General features: G+C 31.7%; 1 long non-coding RNA gene across 1 annotated transcript; it reads left to right on the top strand.

Moving 5' to 3' along the window:
• The first annotated feature begins 6097 nt into the window (after positions 1 to 6097).
• On the top strand, positions 6098 to 17591 carry LOC120598685 (uncharacterized). Its single transcript, XR_005651697.1, has 4 exons — positions 6098 to 6155; positions 8517 to 8627; positions 16331 to 16475; positions 16994 to 17591. It is a non-coding gene; the product is annotated as an uncharacterized LOC120598685 (long non-coding RNA).
• The last annotated feature ends 228 nt before the right edge of the window (positions 17592 to 17819 follow it).

Here is a 17819-nt window from a genome sequence, read left to right as displayed (position 1 = left end):
TGTTTAGCATCAATAACTATAATGAAATAAGATTTTATAAAGGGATATTTGGGACAATAAAGGGGTACCATTTCCACCAATACTTTATAGCACCTCTCTAATTCCTTTCTGAAGTCTTTTGAAATCAACTTGGGATATTTCAGATAGAAAAAGTGTTCAAAAAACCCATTTCTTTTGTAAGGGTACAAAAAATAACTTTACTCCCACCTTCTAAATTCTTCTAGTTGAAGTCTACGGCCATGTCACCCTGAACAAGCCTGATCCCGTCTGACCTCGGAAGCTAAGCAGGGTTGGGAGACCACCTAGGAAGACCAGGCACTGTAAGCGTAAAAAATAAAAAATAAGGAATTGTAAGCTGACAAGGTCTTTGCAATCTGTGAGGACAAACAAGGGTTGCCTTGCCAAAAAATAAAAAATAAAAAGAAGAAGAAAAAAAAGAAGGAAAAAATAAATTCTTCTATTTGAACTAATAATCAAGTTAACTTAAGGCAGATTAACAGAGGGAAATGCCCAAAATAGATTACAAATGTACATTCAAGGGTGCCATAAGATATGAAACCCAAAGATACATTGAGCAGTTGAAGTTTATATGCTAAGTTGAAGTTTATATTCTGGAGCTAAGGAATGGGAAAAAGTAGAGGAGAACATACTTTGAGATTTCAAAGGGCAGGAAATTAATTTACATGGAGATGGAAAAGCAAATGCTTGATAAATGTTTTCTTGGCCATCTTTAACAATGGGACATAAAGAAAACTTGAACAAATGGGCCTTGCTAGGTTCCTCTCTATCACATACTAGTTTATATTAAACTATAGTTATCTTGTGATGATATCTCCCTTCCTGGAGCAGGTTCTCTATCTAAATTTCTTTAGGAAGGTCAAAATTTTTCTGAGTCTGTTCCTTAGCAGCAAGCTTAAAATAATTAAAATTTCCAAAAGGCATATTTTGGGATGAAAAACTCCTTCCTTTTACCTTTCTATCAGTTCTTTCCTCTAACTAGTCTCATCAGTTCGATCAGACATTTGGATTATTATATCTATGCTGCAATTAGGAAAGTGAGTTTTATTTAAATTTCTGATTTTGATGTACTCATCTAGCAGCAAAATTCTTAAAGTAATTCTACTTGAGGGTTATTGTTTAATTGCTAACTAGTCTTAAAAGAATTTTTGAACACTAATATACTTTTGTGGTGTAATCGACCATTTCCATGATGATTATCAAGGGACACTCAGACTTATAAAAACTATTTTGATTAGACGATCACTACATAAATGAAAACAAGCAGAGGAAATAAATTTGTGCAAATAAAGAGTGCTAAAATAAATTGATGCTTTATCTGATGAGCATCTCATCAAGATTGTTCAACCTCAGAGGGGAAAAAATAAGGGAACTACAATATCCATATTATAATGTTTATTTTAGAGTGAATTGATTTTTCCCTTTCTATTTTCATTAAAACTATGCTAAGAATTTGAATGTTAATTTTTTAATTCTTTTAAGTCTCAATACTCTACCACTGAAGTATATCTTTTATCACTGTTTGAGTTTCTGTTTTTTTAAAATTATTTTTATCTTCTAGTTTGCAACTCTACCAAAGACAACAATTTAATAAGATTTAAATTCAAAAATTAAATATTCTCTTAAAATTACCATATAAAAAGAATACCAGCTCATTTAAAATGTCTTGATTTTCTTTTGAAATGTATTAACGATATTCTAAACTTGCCTATAAGTATATTGAAAAATTTCATCAGCAAAGAATAATTCTTATGTAAGACAAGTCCTGACAATGAATTGTTTTTTCTTTTTTTAAAATTAGCAAGGGAGTGGAGACGATGTGGAGAAAAAGGAACCCTTAAACACTGCTGGTGGGACTGCAAATTGGTACAGCCACCATGGAAAACAGTGTGGAGGTTCCTCAAAAAACTAAGAATTGATCTACCATATGATCCAGCAATCCCTCTACTGGGTATTTACCCCAAAGACTTGAAAACCCATATCCAAAAAGATATTTGCATACCAATGTTCACAGCAGCATTATTCACAGTGGCCAGGGCATGGAAGCAACCAAAGTGTCCTAAGATAGATGATTGGCTAAAGAAGCGGTAGTACATATATACAATGGAATATTACTCAGCCATAAGAAGAGATGAATATTACCATTTGCAACAACATAGATAGACCTCAAGATAATCATGCTAAGCTAAATAAGCCAGACAGAAAAAGTTGAAAATCACATGATGTCACTTATATGTGGGATATAAACTTAAAAGCAACAAATGAGCAAGATAAACAAACAGAGACTCATGGACATGGACTATAGGCTAATGGTTACCAGAGGACTATAGACTAGTGGTTACTAGTGGGATGAGGAGGAGGGGGGAGGTAGATGGGGTAAAGGGGGCTAAATATAGGGTTTTGGGGGAGGGTGAAGTGGGTAAAAGGGATCAAATATATGGTAGCTGAAGGAAACTGGACTTTGGGTGATAAACACACAATAGAATATACAGATGTCAAATGATAATGTACACCTGAAAATTATATAATTGTATTAACCAGTGTTACCCCGATACACTTAATTAAAAAAATAAAAATAAATAAATTAACAAAGGAGTGCATTTGTCTCTGTATAATATTTTGATGTAGCTTCCCCCAACTCTGATGAAATTATATTTCTTCAACTCTAAGTCACTCGTGTTTTAATAATTTAACATCTATGAATTAAGAATATACTTAACAACTAATGGCATTTTACTATTGTAATTGGTAGACTTCTTTTCTTTCTCAGTAAAACATCAAGTAACATTGACTTACAGTTGACAAAAATCATAGTTCCAATGAAATAAGGTAGTACAAATATTCAAACAAAAATATTAAAAAGATTACTTTGACGTATCTCATCTTCCCCAGATTTAGCTACATAAACTCTCAATTTTGAGACTTAAATGATTTATTTATGAAATTATTATATCTGTGGTTCAGTTTTACTCTCAGTAAAATATATTGACTGATTGAGAAAAAAAACATAAAACTAAAAGGTACTTCTTGGATCACTATTTTAAGAGAGATGGATGACATTCTCCCAAATAAGTCTCTTATTGGCTTGGTTCTTAAAGAAATTTATTATTTAGAAAAAGAAGAATTGTTTATGAAAGAAGATTTAAATTGTAAATCCATTAGAAAGACATCAAAAAATTTTCTGGTCTGGGCAATGTACATTATTGTTTTGTATACTTTTGTTTCCCTCTTTCTATATATGTTTTAAGTAAGAATATTTAATGCATACACATACATAAAGATAAGTGTGTTATGAATGTAAAAGTGAAAAGTTCCTTGTATAAAAAATATATGTTTTTTGTTATATTAGTTTCTGAACTTGGGTTTTCTATTCTTGCCAAGTGCTTTGGAAAAGCCTGTCTCAAAAGCTCTGCAAAAGCTGATGTTAATCACAGTTCTTAGTTGAAGCGGATTGTATCAGATTAATAACAGTGATTGATTCTGACCTATGATGGTGCAACTAGAGTAGAATTCTGAGCATATGATTTATTAATTATTGATAAATAGCAAGAGAAAGATAATCTGTTCCCACTGGATGTCAGAATTAAGGATGTAGTGGCACGCAGAGCTTCTGGCAAACTCCTTGTGACCAGGAAAGAAGAGCCTATAATTTTCGTAGGAAGTATTTACTTTTGTAGAAAATTTCCTCAGTGGACATTTTAATTTTGCAAAGTGAAAGCAAAAAACCTGTTTGGAGACAAAATAATGCCCAAAGCACTCATCTACTCTACAAAATAATCGACATCGTGTTCTTAATTATAGATAATGATGCCTATGTTTTCTTTTAGATGTTCATGTACCTTGATCATTGTATTATCCTTGAAAAATACAGCTTTTTCTTCTTGATGTATATATGTATTGGTAAAAATCTTTACCAATAGCAAAAGAATCCTACATGGCAAAGCCCATCCTTAATTTTAACTCTGCGCATATTTCTTCATTCTTCTCTACTTCATTAATACTATGATGGGGGAGGGGAGCCTCCTTGGCTTTATACGATAAACGCACAGACATACACACAAACTTATAGATTTATATGGTAAATTTTCAGTATATACTTTTTCTAATCTTATAATCTTTTTACAAAGGCCTAACTACTACAAATTACTGTAATTTTGTGTAATGATTTATATTCATATGTATTAAACAGAATTATCACTAATCTTCAAAATCCCATCCTAACAATCTATTCAGCCAAATGGGAATATTAAATTTATCAATCTAATGTATTTATATTATATAAATTATATACATAACCCGAACTGATGCATAAATGTACATAATTTAATACTAAATTTAAAAACAGATTTTTTTTAAAAAGTCACAATACAATAAAAATAATACGTATTGTATTTTTACATTTTTAAATGAAAAAACCTTAGGTTTTAATATATACATTGTGATAATGATTACACTAAAATGATTTGCCAGATTTGTTGATATGCTTCCTTAAATAAGTCTAAAATATATACTTTATCCTTAGGCAACACATTCCTTGAGGGTGACTCTTTCACAATTTAAATATCATTAAAATAATTTACATCAACAGAGACCTAGGCAGAAAAGTAATTAATGAGTATAGTTCACTGATGGAACTAATATAGAGATGAGTAGAAATCACAGATAAAATTGAAATAGAAATTGTCATATTTATTTCAATATCTCTTGACTTCTCATTTTCAATATGTATTTATCACTATCTGTCTAACACTCAAAGGCACAATTTATTTAATTCGACTTATATTTTCTGAGTGCGAACAATGTGCCAGGTACTATTCTAGGCACTGGTAACATTTCAGTGAGTAAAATGAATACATCTCCTGCCCTTATGAAGTTTCCATTATATTGAGGAAAGATAGAATAAGCATAAAATGTAGTATTTGTTTATAATAAATACTGTTGCAAGACACAAAACAGAGTTCTAATATTGCACTATTTTAGTGAGGGTGGTTAGAGAAGACACCTTTGAGAAAATGACACTGAATGAAGACCTGAACAAAATGTGAAAAAGAGCCATGCAGCTCTCTGGGTAGAGAGAATTTTTTGTAGAGAATATACCAAATAAAACTGTCAGTTAAGAAGTGAGAAAATGTTAGTAAGTTTGATTTTTAGCAAGCCCTTTGACTCATAGTGCTAAAATATATTGTCTTCTGAATCTTTACACATTTAGTCATTATCGTCTGAATTTTGGCTGACATACATAACATAGCACTCATTATCTAGTTTTTTATCATGGAAAATAAAAACATTTAAATCTTTAAAAGTATTTATATTTTTATTATGGTGACATTGATTAATAAAATCCAGTAAATTTCAAGTGTACAATTCAACAGTAAGTCATATATATATATATTGCATTGTGTGTTAACCGCCCATAGATTTTTTTCTGTTACCACATATTTGACCCTTTTTACCCTATCTACCTCCTCCTATTCACCTCCCCCTTTACCATCTGTTAACCATTAGCCTACTATGTCCATGAATCTCTGGTGATATCATGTGGTTTTCAACTTTTTCTGTCTGGCTTACTTCACTTAACATTATTATCTCAAGACCTATCTATGTTGTAAATGGCAATATTTCATCTTTTCTTATAACTGAGTAACATTCCATTGTATATATGTACCACAACTTCTTTATCCAATCATCTATTGTAGCACACCTCAGTTGTTTCCATGTCCTGACCATCATGAAAATGCTGCTATGAACACTGGTGTGCATATATCTTTTTCAATAAATGTTTTCAAGTATTTGGGGTAAATGCTCAGTAGAGAAACTGCTGGGTCATATGGTAGATCAATTCTTAGTTTTTTATACTTTTAAAAATTCTTGATGATAAATTTTAATAGTATTTGTATATAAATATATATTCAGTTATTAAGTTGATTTATATATAATGTTTGCTGCTTTTTCATATGTTTAAAATTACATTTTTAGTTCCTAAGAGACTATATAATACAGTCAGATATTTTTCCTACAAATTGAACATTCTGAAACATTGGCTTTTAGGAATGCTAATTATTATACATACTTTGTATTTCAGCTTGACTTCTTGGGCTCCTTCCATCCATCTGAGAAAATCATGGCCCAGATAGCCAGTGAGTATTCAGGTTGGATTCTGGAATTAGAGGCACTGGGAAAATATTTGAAGTTGGCCAGCAGCTATAGTTGATCCTGGCTAAACCAATATATCTAAGAATGAGAAGTAATTGATCATTGATTTAAGGTTTTTGGTTTTTTTTATAACAGCAAAAACAAATATATGTGTGTATGTCTTCGTGTGTGTACATGTGTAATGTACAAAGCTATCTCAACATACCAGTTGAGCCTTCTGGAAACCGGAAACAAGTAGATAAAAGAGAAATCCTAGTGATCCAATATCAGCTCTGGTGATTTGACATTTTACTGTCCTCTAAGAAATGAGAATCCTATTCCCTACTTCTTTGACTTTCTTATTATGATTTTTCTTTTCTCTATTTCCAGATTCTCTTATTTTGTACTTATTTTTTATCCTTCCTTCTCTGAGTATCTCATATTCAATTTTCCCAAGAGACTAAGATTTGATTGGGCCAATTAGTTAGTATGGAAAATGGAGCATTTATCTCTCTATGTTGACCCCATAAATGGCTGTCTTTGCCTGGGATGTTGATTCCTTGTCTAATTTATTGGCTCCATAATATCAAATAAAATGTGGCATGCTACAAAGAAATAACTGACTATAATACAGAGTAATTATGGAGTCCATGTAAGAGATACAACTGACCAAGACTAAGGGAGGGCTCCTGCAGAAAATAACTGCAGAAATGGTATTCTGTGTTTCCCTGAATACAAATCACTCTCTCACACTTAGTGGATTTGTAGAAATCATTCTCTTTACTGGGAATGTCTTCCTTTTCTTCTCTATCTACTGTCTGGAATTCCACAAACTGCTGATTCTTATGTTCTATAATGTCTCTGCCAACACCAAATTAGTGAATACAGAACCACTGCTCCTAGGAGAAATGCAGGGTTGAGCCTCTGGCTGAAACATTGTTGTCAACTGATCAATACATAACTTTGTTTGATGTGTGTTTCTGTTTAAAGATACATTATTTAATATACTTGGAGCCAACAGGACTGTAACTCATGCCTCAGTGTTGCTTATCTAACTTACATATTTTCTCCCAAAAGTACATCAAGCCTTCTTGCATTCAGGTACACTAGAAAGCATTTCAGCACTATGCTTGGGGGTCATTTTAAACAGTGATATCACCAAAAAGCACAAAAATGTGGACAATATGGCTCTAAGTAGACCATGAAAAGAAAAACTTGTTTATAGTATGAGAGCTGAAATAAAAAGGTAAGTATCACCTTGTTTGACCTTCGCTGAGAATATGAATGTCTTGTATTAATTTTCTTTTTTTTTATCATTCTGTACCTGTACTTAAATGAACACAAAATCATCATGAATATTGATCTGGAGAATAAATTTTACTAAATAGGTGAATTTGCAAATATGGAATCAGCAAGTAATGAGAATCAACTTGCTTTCTATTCATGACTTCTATCTACTCTTCCCTGATTCTCTGCTTCTTAACTCTTCTTCCAGGCCCTTGTAGAGTTAGTCCTTCCTACATGCTTCCACAGTGGTTCATTCATACCTGTTAATATAACACTTAATTTACTGTGTGATTAATTTCTTTTTTCTAAAATACAAGTGTAGATCATAGATAAACAATTTTGATATTCCCAGAGTCTAAATGTTGACACATAGCAGGTGTTTATTTAAAATCCATGGATGGAAGGGAGGAAAAGAGAAAGAGAAAGTATAGGAGTTAGGATTGAAAATGAGCAATTTATTCTTAATAAGCCATTAATACACACTTTCTTAACAAATCTCTATGTTTTACTGCTATATCATAATGTGCCCTCCAGGAATTCATTTTAATTCTTTATTTCCTTTTCCATCTTTGAAATAAGAGTAACAATAATAATTTTCATTTATTTTTCAGGCATAGCTGAAGATATTTAAGGGGAAAATAAATTATTTTGAGTTCATTGAGATGTCTTATCAAAATTTGAGGCTAGCGATATTATTAGTGTGTTAGGATTTTTGGCAAGGGAACTTAAAAAACTGTAGAAGCAAAAATCTTCTGTATTTGTTTATTATGCTTGAAATGTAATATAAGTAATTAAAAATTTTATTTATAAGCAGAATGGTTTACAAAATAAGACTTCTTAAATTGGAAAGGAGAAAATGACACTCCTTTAGATTTTATACCTTGACCCATAAGCATCCCCATCTCATTGCTGACAACATGCTGTATACTGAGCAGCGAAGTAAGTTTTTTGTTGGTTCTCTGCCCTAAGTTGGCCTGGGCCCTTTTGAGGCTCCCTGCCTGAGAAATATTAACTTTGTACAATATTTAATATGCATGTTCAAGGTACCAGACAGATTCTCTCTCTTCATTCCTCATTAGAATAAGATTGGTAAAAGTCCCTGCTGTTCAACTGTATTCTATTAAGATCACAAAAAGAGGAAATGAACCAAAAAGTGGTGACAAGAAAGATGATAGCCTGTGGACAAATGGGTAAGGGGAAAAGATTTATCTCTATTTATTTAGGGCATGCTTTTTTCACTATTTACAGATATGTCTCTCAATTTTATGTAAGGGATTCATCATAATCATATAAAGGCACAATTAAGTTTACCTTCTTCAATAAAATACATAATTCTTTTTATTTGAGTATAAATATTAAAAAAACACTTGAAAAAAAGTTGTCATATAATATTATATATATATCATACTTTTAGAGTTCACTTGATTTGTGTAAACTAGATGAAATATTAAAATGTTCAAAATTATTTCTGCAGCAGGTCTGGTCTGCACTCTAGAACAATACCATGATAATGTTGAAAAATAAAAACAGTATCTTCCACATTCTCAAGAACACAAAGCAGTTAAATGTGTTACTTCATTCAAGCAAATTATTAAAATAAAGTAATCTTCAAGTCAACAAAAAAGAATAAAACTTTGTTATACCATTTTAGGTATTTATAGATATTAGGATTATGCTATATTTATTTTAAAATACTAGTTACCTAATAATTATTAATCTATGACTATTTTATCTTCAGTTACTTGTGTATATGTCGTTTGCTTACCTGGGGCTTTGTAGACGTAATATTGGTTATGCCCAAATATGCACAAAAGTTGCAACTAAAGGTGAGCAGAGACCATCATAATCTTCAGTAATTCCACCTTGGCTATATTGTCTTTACTATTTGAGCAACATATAAGACTAGCTTGTCTCAAAACTTTTTGCCTCAAATTTAGTGTTCCTGTTATCTATTGCTGGATTTTTTTTTTTTTTTAAAAATCCAAAATTTACTGGCTTAAAACAATGATAGCATTTATTTTGCTCAAGAATTTGTAGTTTGAACTGGTCTCATTGGGGACAACTTATTTCTGTCCCACTTGGCATCAGATGCTCAGACACTGGAGGCTGAAATCACTCAAGTGTTTGGTACTTAAAACTATTAACCAGGTGGAGCTGCCACCAGAAATCTCAGTATGACTTCTTTACATCATGGCAGCTAAAGTCCAAGGGTGAGCCTCACGAAAGATAGATAACCATATGGAAGCTGTATTGTCTTTTATGGCCTATTCTCAGAAGTCATAAATGTGTCACTTTTGCTGTATTCTATTTAATATAAGCAAGTTTACTAGGACTAACCCATATTCAATGGGATAGAAATTAGTCTTCACATTATAAGAGCATGATAGAAGAAATATATATGGGTGTAGCCATGTTTGGAAAATATAATTTGCCACAATCTCTTTAGCTTAAGTAAGTATGGGCCTATACTAATTCTACTCCTCTATCTCATATTGTTGTGGTTGTTGTTCATCTTGTTGTTTGATTATTCAGCAGGTAGAAAGACAATTTATCTTTTTTTGAATTATTTTGAGTGAGAAGAAAATATTTCCTAGGAAGATAATGATAAAACTATTTGTTGTCTATCAAGTTTTAAAACTACAGTTTATAAGTGGTTATACTCAGCTGGAGAAACCTATTTTTACATTTTCGGAAATTCCAATACTTTTTCCCTTCATCTCTAATGTCTGATTTATATAATATTTATTACAAAAAAAAACAAGAACATCATAGGAATTAAATTCAATAATAATAAAATAACATTTCCAAAATTGCAAGTAAATAAATCAATTTCCTGTAAATCAATCTTTAGTTTGTACTTTTTAAAAAAGTTTATATAAGTGCTTTTTGAAGCCAATGATGAAATTACTTTGATGCTAAAGTTATTTTCTAAAGAATATTTCAAACTAGCAATCTCTGTTTTTTTCTTGTCACCTGTAGCTGTGGCAAAAGACTGCTTCCATATAAATGAATGAGAGAAGGCATCATAAAAGATTTACTTCTGCTGCCCCATTTTTCTTATTTATGTCTAACATTCTGCCCATTTACCATGAGCTTCCTCACATTTCAGAAGCAGCTAGTAGTCTTTGAGAACAAATTGTGCTATTTTCTTCTGTCCTTAGAGAAAACGAATGGTTTAGTGTGTGAGATGTCCAGAACAATAAGAAAAACTTGTGCTGTGTATTCCCAACAGAAGAAATAGATCTTCTGTAAATAACTCCCAGCACAATCATGGCAGGTTTCAGCACTGCATAAAGTCATATATATTTTTTCTTTATATAACTTCAAAGCCTTTCAAAAGGAAAACTAACAGAATGTTGTTATGTAGATACACAGACTCACCACAAAGTCATGGACATAGAATATCATAACAACCAAACTGTTTTAGCTGTATTTCTATAAAATTTAGTATATACACACATACACATATTAATTTTTAACTTCAATTTTAGAAAATAATTTAGGTAAAATGAATACAACTAAATCATACTAGAAAAAGAAAAATAATATTTTTGTGCAAATTAAAGTGAATCGATTATGAAGTTCAATAAATTATTATGGTATATATTATTTCAATCAAAAAGGAGAGCTGGATTCTAGCATTTACTGAGTCCGTATCACATGCCAGACTTATTTGATAGGACATTTACATATTTATAAAATCTTAATTGACACAGATATTTTATGTGATAGATATTTTTATTCACATTACACAGATGAAAAAATAGTGATTGATAGAAGTTAACCAGCTTTATTCCTTCCCTCTAAACCCTGCCGCCGCAAAAAAAAAAAAAAAGAAAAAAGAGGTAAGGAAATAATTGTTCTCAGCAAATGCATTTAATTTATGATTTGATAAGGTGACCTCTGATGGTACAAAGTTTGGGAATTTCAAGACCATCCTCACTTCTGACACTAATTGCAAGTTTTAGGGTTTCCAAGATCATACTTAGGTTCAATAATTTGCTAGAAAACCTAATAGAACTCAGAGAATCTGTTTTACTCATTGTTAGGGCTTATGATAGTGAAAAAACACAGATTAAAATCAACAGAGGAAAGCACCCATAGGGCAGAGTCCAGAGACATCAAAGTGCAGGGCTCCCAGTTTTCTTTCCCAGTGAGTAATGCAGACCGCACCTATTTCTCCCAGCACTGATGTGTGACAATATGTGTAGATATTGCCAGGCAGGAAAACTCATCTGTGCCTTGGTGTACTGAATTTTTATTGAGTCTCGATCAAATAGATGTGGTTGACAGCCGACATGGCTGACCTTAGTCTCTAACCCTTGTAGAGGTCCAGATGACACTGGGTTAACATAGATTACCAGACATGGCCAGAGGCCCCCAGATAAACAAAGATATTTTTATCCAGGAGAATATTCCAAGGGCTTTGAAATTACCTTCTAGAAACCAAAGGCAAAGGCTTAACTTCTTTGGTCAAGTTAATTCTTTGCTGCAGAATATTCCTAACACAGTAAATAATGAGTGGAAGCATATTCAGTGATATGTACCTTAATGATTAAACAACAAAATTTTTTTAAAATTTCCAAATGAGATAGTTTGGTTGCATTTTCATTTTGAATTATAAGATGATCTCTTGCACAATATCCCTTCTCAGATTACCAAAAATTATTTCTTACACTCTGTTTTCTCTTAAGTTGTATAGCAGGGGGAAAGATTAATATAAATCCTACTAAAAAACTGTGACAGACTAATACAGTTCCTAACTTTACCAAAAAGTACAGAACTATATATACTTTGAGGTAGAAAAGACCTTGTTATTATGAAAGGCTCTTGTTTTCTACATACTTGGAGACTTAAATTTGTCATTGTGGTTTTTTCAAACCATGATTATCATATAAGAAAGACTCTACTCCAGACATCTATGCAAAGTCATAAAAAGATTAGGAGGCTTAACTTCAGGAAGCAGATTTGAAAAAGGACTCTTTATTCTTCAAGGTCTGTAAGATAAACTTTTCTAAAGGAATATGTTAACTTTATTTGAAAGTTGAGTCCATATTTGAGTAGAATTTGTTATTAAACAAAAAGGGAGAACAAGTTCTAGTAGAACAAATAATTATATAAAAAAAAATCTGTGACATTCTAACATGAGGTTTTCAGATGCATTTTAGTTACAAGATCAAATTTAGCATATAGTCCTGCCTGACTCAATTTTTTCATCCTACAAAAATATCATGTCAGCAAAAATTTCATCTTTATCATTAAGCATTGATCTCTTACTGTGAATGCATGTGTATGTTTCAAATAAAATGGACACTTTGGTGTAGATCTGATTATATAGAGAATGATTTGGTTATAGAATAATACTACCTTAAAGAAATAAAGATTTTAAAAAGAATGAATAAAGTTTTACAGGTGAGTAGCATTTAAAAAAATACCACTCTCAATTGCCTCGGTAAAGAAACAAGGCACAACGACATTAAAGATGTGTTTTTATTTATTTTTAAATCCTTTTATTTATCTTATTAAATGACTGTCATTAAAGATATTAATAAAAATATTAAATTAAGTTGTAAAACTATGACATATATGTGTACTCCTTCTCCCTTTATAATTATTTCTAACATTAAATTTATTTTACAGTGGAGCTATTAGTTTTAAAATCCAAGACTAGTTTCTTTCAAGCCTGTCACCTTTCTAATTACTCAGTGATAGAAATTGTTATAGTTCTATTAGTTTGAATTGCAAAGAAAGCAATTATTTGGGGAATGGAAATGTTAGGAGGATTTCTGGAGAAAAAGCTTGCTGTTCCCAATGTCGGACTTCATTAAGTTACTTAGAATCATACAGTTTAAAAGAATAATAAATCTTGATTTATTTTGACATATATATCTGGTCTGAATATAATCTGAAATGTCTGTCATGCTATCTCTCAAATTTAACAGAACACCTTGCTTCCTTGGGAGTGGTACAGTATGCTTTAGGAGCTTTCCCAGATATGTTGTATTGCTCATTGTGAAATTATGCTCACAATAAGTGAGCATTGATTAGATAATTTTTAGAAACCCAGGTTTCAAAAATAATTATATCATGGTTTTAGTTTATTACTATATTTCAAATAACCCTAATAGTTATTGATCTATCATATTTATTTAAAATTATTTCTATTATTGGTCAAAATCACTTTATATTGATATATTTTAAGAAATATAGTAATATTCCTCAGATGGTCTTTTTAAGTCACAAATCAAAGCTGAAACCATTATTTAAAGGGGTAGTGAAAATAACCACTCCAGAAAATGTAGGTTTAAAAACAAAAAACAAAAAAAAAAAGAAAAAACATTAATTATAATGGAGTATTTGCCATTATTGTCCCCAGATTAACATTGGATTATTACACTTTTCAAGGCCTCGATACTGGAGTGACTATTATATTTTTGCTTGCTGTTAACAATCGTATTATATTTTATCTTATTATATTGACAGTGTTTTTATTTACTAAGTCTTGGGATTGTTTAAAAGGTGATACCAATTGGGATTCACCAAACCCTCACTAAAAGAACTTGAAGTTGATGGCCAAACTCATCTTTATGGTTGGGGTTTATAATCCCCTTCCTTTACATTATCTTCAGAGGTGGCCTTTGCTTTATTCATAGGGTGTTTTGTGCTGTTTAACAAGGTTAACACTTTCCTCATAGACATCTGCATTCCCCTTGACTGTACAATATCTTTAAGATATCTCTAAGTTTTAGAAAGACTTAGATAACAATATGTCAATTTCTACTTATTTACTATCCTAAATTCTCATAACCAAGATTTCGTCTTCAGCTTTGATTCATGGCTTCTAAAAGTATTTGAGCAGTACTTGGACAATCTATCAATGTTAGGATTCATTGGTTAGGGCTGCTTACTAAAGGGTATTAAAGCTCAAAGTACAAAGATATTAACATATGAAGAAAACACCTAAATTTACTTATCTCTTTTTGTTAATATAGTACTGTATAACACTATTGTGGAATATGTATATTCATAGTATTGAAAAGGGGACTAATTTGGCAGTGTTGTAAGTGATACGATTTGTCCTAAAGGACTTAGAGTACTTAAAATTTATTATTATTATATGAACAAAGTTTCAGAAACCAGAATCACTATCTCAATAATGCTAGAATATATCAGGAAGTGAACGTTTCCAAAATCAGTGGAGTATACTTGATTTTATTATCAGAGTATTACCTTCATAATCATCGTGTAGGCATAGGAATAATAAATCCTCTAAAATAATTATATTTTATAAAAATATACTGTGAACATAGCTTCTAGTATGTCCACCACATAAGTGTCTACATTTTGAACCTCAGATAATAATTATAAACTCTGATTTAAAAAAAAAAAAAAGTCATTTGAAGGCCCCAGAAAGTAAATAGAAAGAGGTGTATTCTATTAGAAATCAAACCATTGGAAGAATACAATAACATAGGGTGAGTAATCCATTTTGAGGGAAAGTCACAACTGACACTGCCTAGAGTAGCTAAAACTGATTTTTAAAAAAGTATATATTGAGGGAAGAATCCAAGAGGCAAGAGAATCAGAAAGAGGAAACTTCAAGTTCTCAGTAGAAATTCTGCTCAAGTCTCCGGATGACAAACAGAATAAACATATCTGGACAATTCAAAGCAGCCTAGCTAAGGACACAAAAACTGAACCACAATTTGAGCTGCTGCCCAAAAGACAAGGTTTGCAGTTTGAATCCAATTATACAAATTGCTTGCTAAAACAAAGACAGAAAAAAAACACATTAACATGCTTAATAGGAATATAATAAATAGAATCCAGAGTCTCTGTTGGTAACATTGGTGCAATAAAAAAATTTCTTCAGCATTATGAAATGCTATGAAAATATGCCCTATTCTTAAGAGAAAACACATTCAATAGAGACCAACTCGAAAATAACACAGATGTTAAACTTAGCAGACAAGAATTTTAAAGACTGTATTATAACTGTGCTCAAACATGAAAGGAATATTTGGTCACAATAATGTAAAGACTGAAAATTATAGCAGATAATTGGAAAATATAAAAACAACAAAATGGATATTTTAGAACAGAAAATTACAATATCAAAAATAAGAAACACACTGTATGAGCTCTAAAGCAGGATGGAAATGTCAAGAAAAGAGTTAACTTCAAAAGATTAACAGAAATTATTCAATCAGAAGTAGAGTGAACAAAAATATTGCCTGAATATTTAAAAAGAATTAAACTCAGCAATACTGTTTAAAAAATGTTTGAATGAAATTTTCCTAATTGATACTAACTTTAAAATATACGTGCTATTTCAAAAAACAAAAACAAAAACAAGGATTTAAGCAATATTTATTTTCTATGGCTGTTTCTTTATTCAGAAGAACCAGAGTTACTTTATCAATTCTCATATACTTAAATGTTATAAAAATGTAGGAAAATAAATATTGTTTAAATACACCAAATAGTTGCATCTTTGTACATTTTATTGAAATTGAAATAGTTTTAGTTGAAGCCCAAGAACATATATGGCAAATATTTCTGGGTTCTAAGTACATTTTTTTTAGGTGGTTGAAAAATTGTAATGAATAGTAAATTTAACATGAAATTGTCATTTAATTACTTATTATTTGATATTACATTGTTCTTATATTTTCTTGTAGCCAATTCTTTTCAGTTTATTTTTAACTTTTTATTTCAATTGATACATTATTATTACTTTATAATATTATTATCTAATATAACATTATTGTAACCGGAGGGCAACTGAATTTACAGCTCGTGCTGCCTGTGCTTCTCAGCCAAGAGACTAACACAGGAGTTAGGATATTTAGAACTAGCATTTATTTTCAGAGCACCTTTCTTCCCTTCTCAGTCTGGCTTACGGTATTTAAGGGAAAATCTGGGCATTATTCCAGGAGCTACATGACAAGTTGTGTGTGTGGAGTGTTTGTTATACTTCATGAAGCCGTTCCTCTGGCAAGATGGTCCCCCGTGGCGTTAGCAACCCAGGAACGAAGGTGAGCGTAGTCTGGAAAGAATGCTAGACCTGAAGGATTGTGATCGGTGAGCATAAGGGCATTAATTGTAAATTTTAGGGCAACTCTCTATGGCAGAGGACATTCCAAACTCTGGGTCAAGCTGCTGGGGACAATCTATTGTTAAGCTATAGGACAACGAAGCCAGGGGCACTGTAAGGCCTCTACGATAGTAGTCCCAACCGGGTCCTTCTTCATCATGACCTAATATGTAGTCTGTGTGTAACTTAGATTTTTAGGGAAAGCTTTGGTATTCTCTGACTCTCCTTGCCTTTTTTCCCTATGATAAGGTGTGCTTTTACTTTTGGCTCAAGCCTTGGAAAGATACTGTAATGCAGCACTCAGAGAAACTGATTTATATCTTGGAGCTTCAGATTTATGTTTGTGAAATCTAAAGGATTGGGAATTGTGTCTGGCCAATGACTAATGATAAAGAGAGGTTGTTGAATTGGAGACTGCCAATGTTTTCAAAGTTTTGTTTGTTTGTTTCTTTGTTTTAGTGGTGGGGAAGATGGGATAGCAAGAGAAAAGGGAAAGAAGGAAATACTGTTTTTCCTGTGGATCACATAAGGAGTACTGAAGAACTCAAGACAGAGCTGCCAGGAGTTTCGAGATGCATTCAGTAAAGAGACACTGGATGCTAGAGGAAGCAATTGTAAGTGATCTAGTGGAGAAATTGTCTTTCCACATTCAAAAACAAAACTACAAGTGAGAAATGACCAGTGATAGGGTGTTTTCAAAAAACAGGTAACAGCACACATGAGAAATAAAGTTTAGCTTTTAAATACTAGCCAGCCCAAGAAGCACGGAAATCAGCTTATAGTAGTAGTGGTCAATAAATACATTTTCTACTCCCTTAGTTTTACAGTGCCTCGTTGCTCCAAACTCAAAGCAGATAAAAGTAGCATACTGAGTGAGAGAGAGGGAATAAAAACTCTTAATTTTATTGGTTATGTTTTCAAAAATGTTATTGGATGAAATTATGAGTATGTGGTAAAACAACAACAACAAAACTTCCATGAATACTCCAGCTATGTGCTTTAACAGTATTTTTAAACCTTCTGAATAAAACAGTCCATTGGCTAACTCTGTCTGAGACTAAAGAAGCAAATTACCTATTCTGAGGCAGTTGTGCTCTGAATATGTGGATCACAGGCTCTGTGATCGTCCATGTACCACTGCTAAACCTTCTCCTTGGTAGGATCTTAGCTTTTACTATAGATGACTGCAAACCCCATTAACCCTCCATGGTATTCTGCTTAGATCATGCTCCCATTTTATAAGCACTTTTAAGTTTCATTCTAATACATTAGAGTTGCTACACTA

The sequence above is a fragment of the Pteropus medius genome, unplaced genomic scaffold, assembly GCF_902729225.1.
Source record: "Pteropus medius unplaced genomic scaffold, Ma_sr-lr_union100, whole genome shotgun sequence".
In the NCBI taxonomy this organism is placed as follows: Eukaryota; Metazoa; Chordata; class Mammalia; order Chiroptera; family Pteropodidae; genus Pteropus; species Pteropus medius.
Note: the sequence above shows the minus strand (reverse complement) of the source record. Positions and strands in the feature narration are given on the sequence as shown.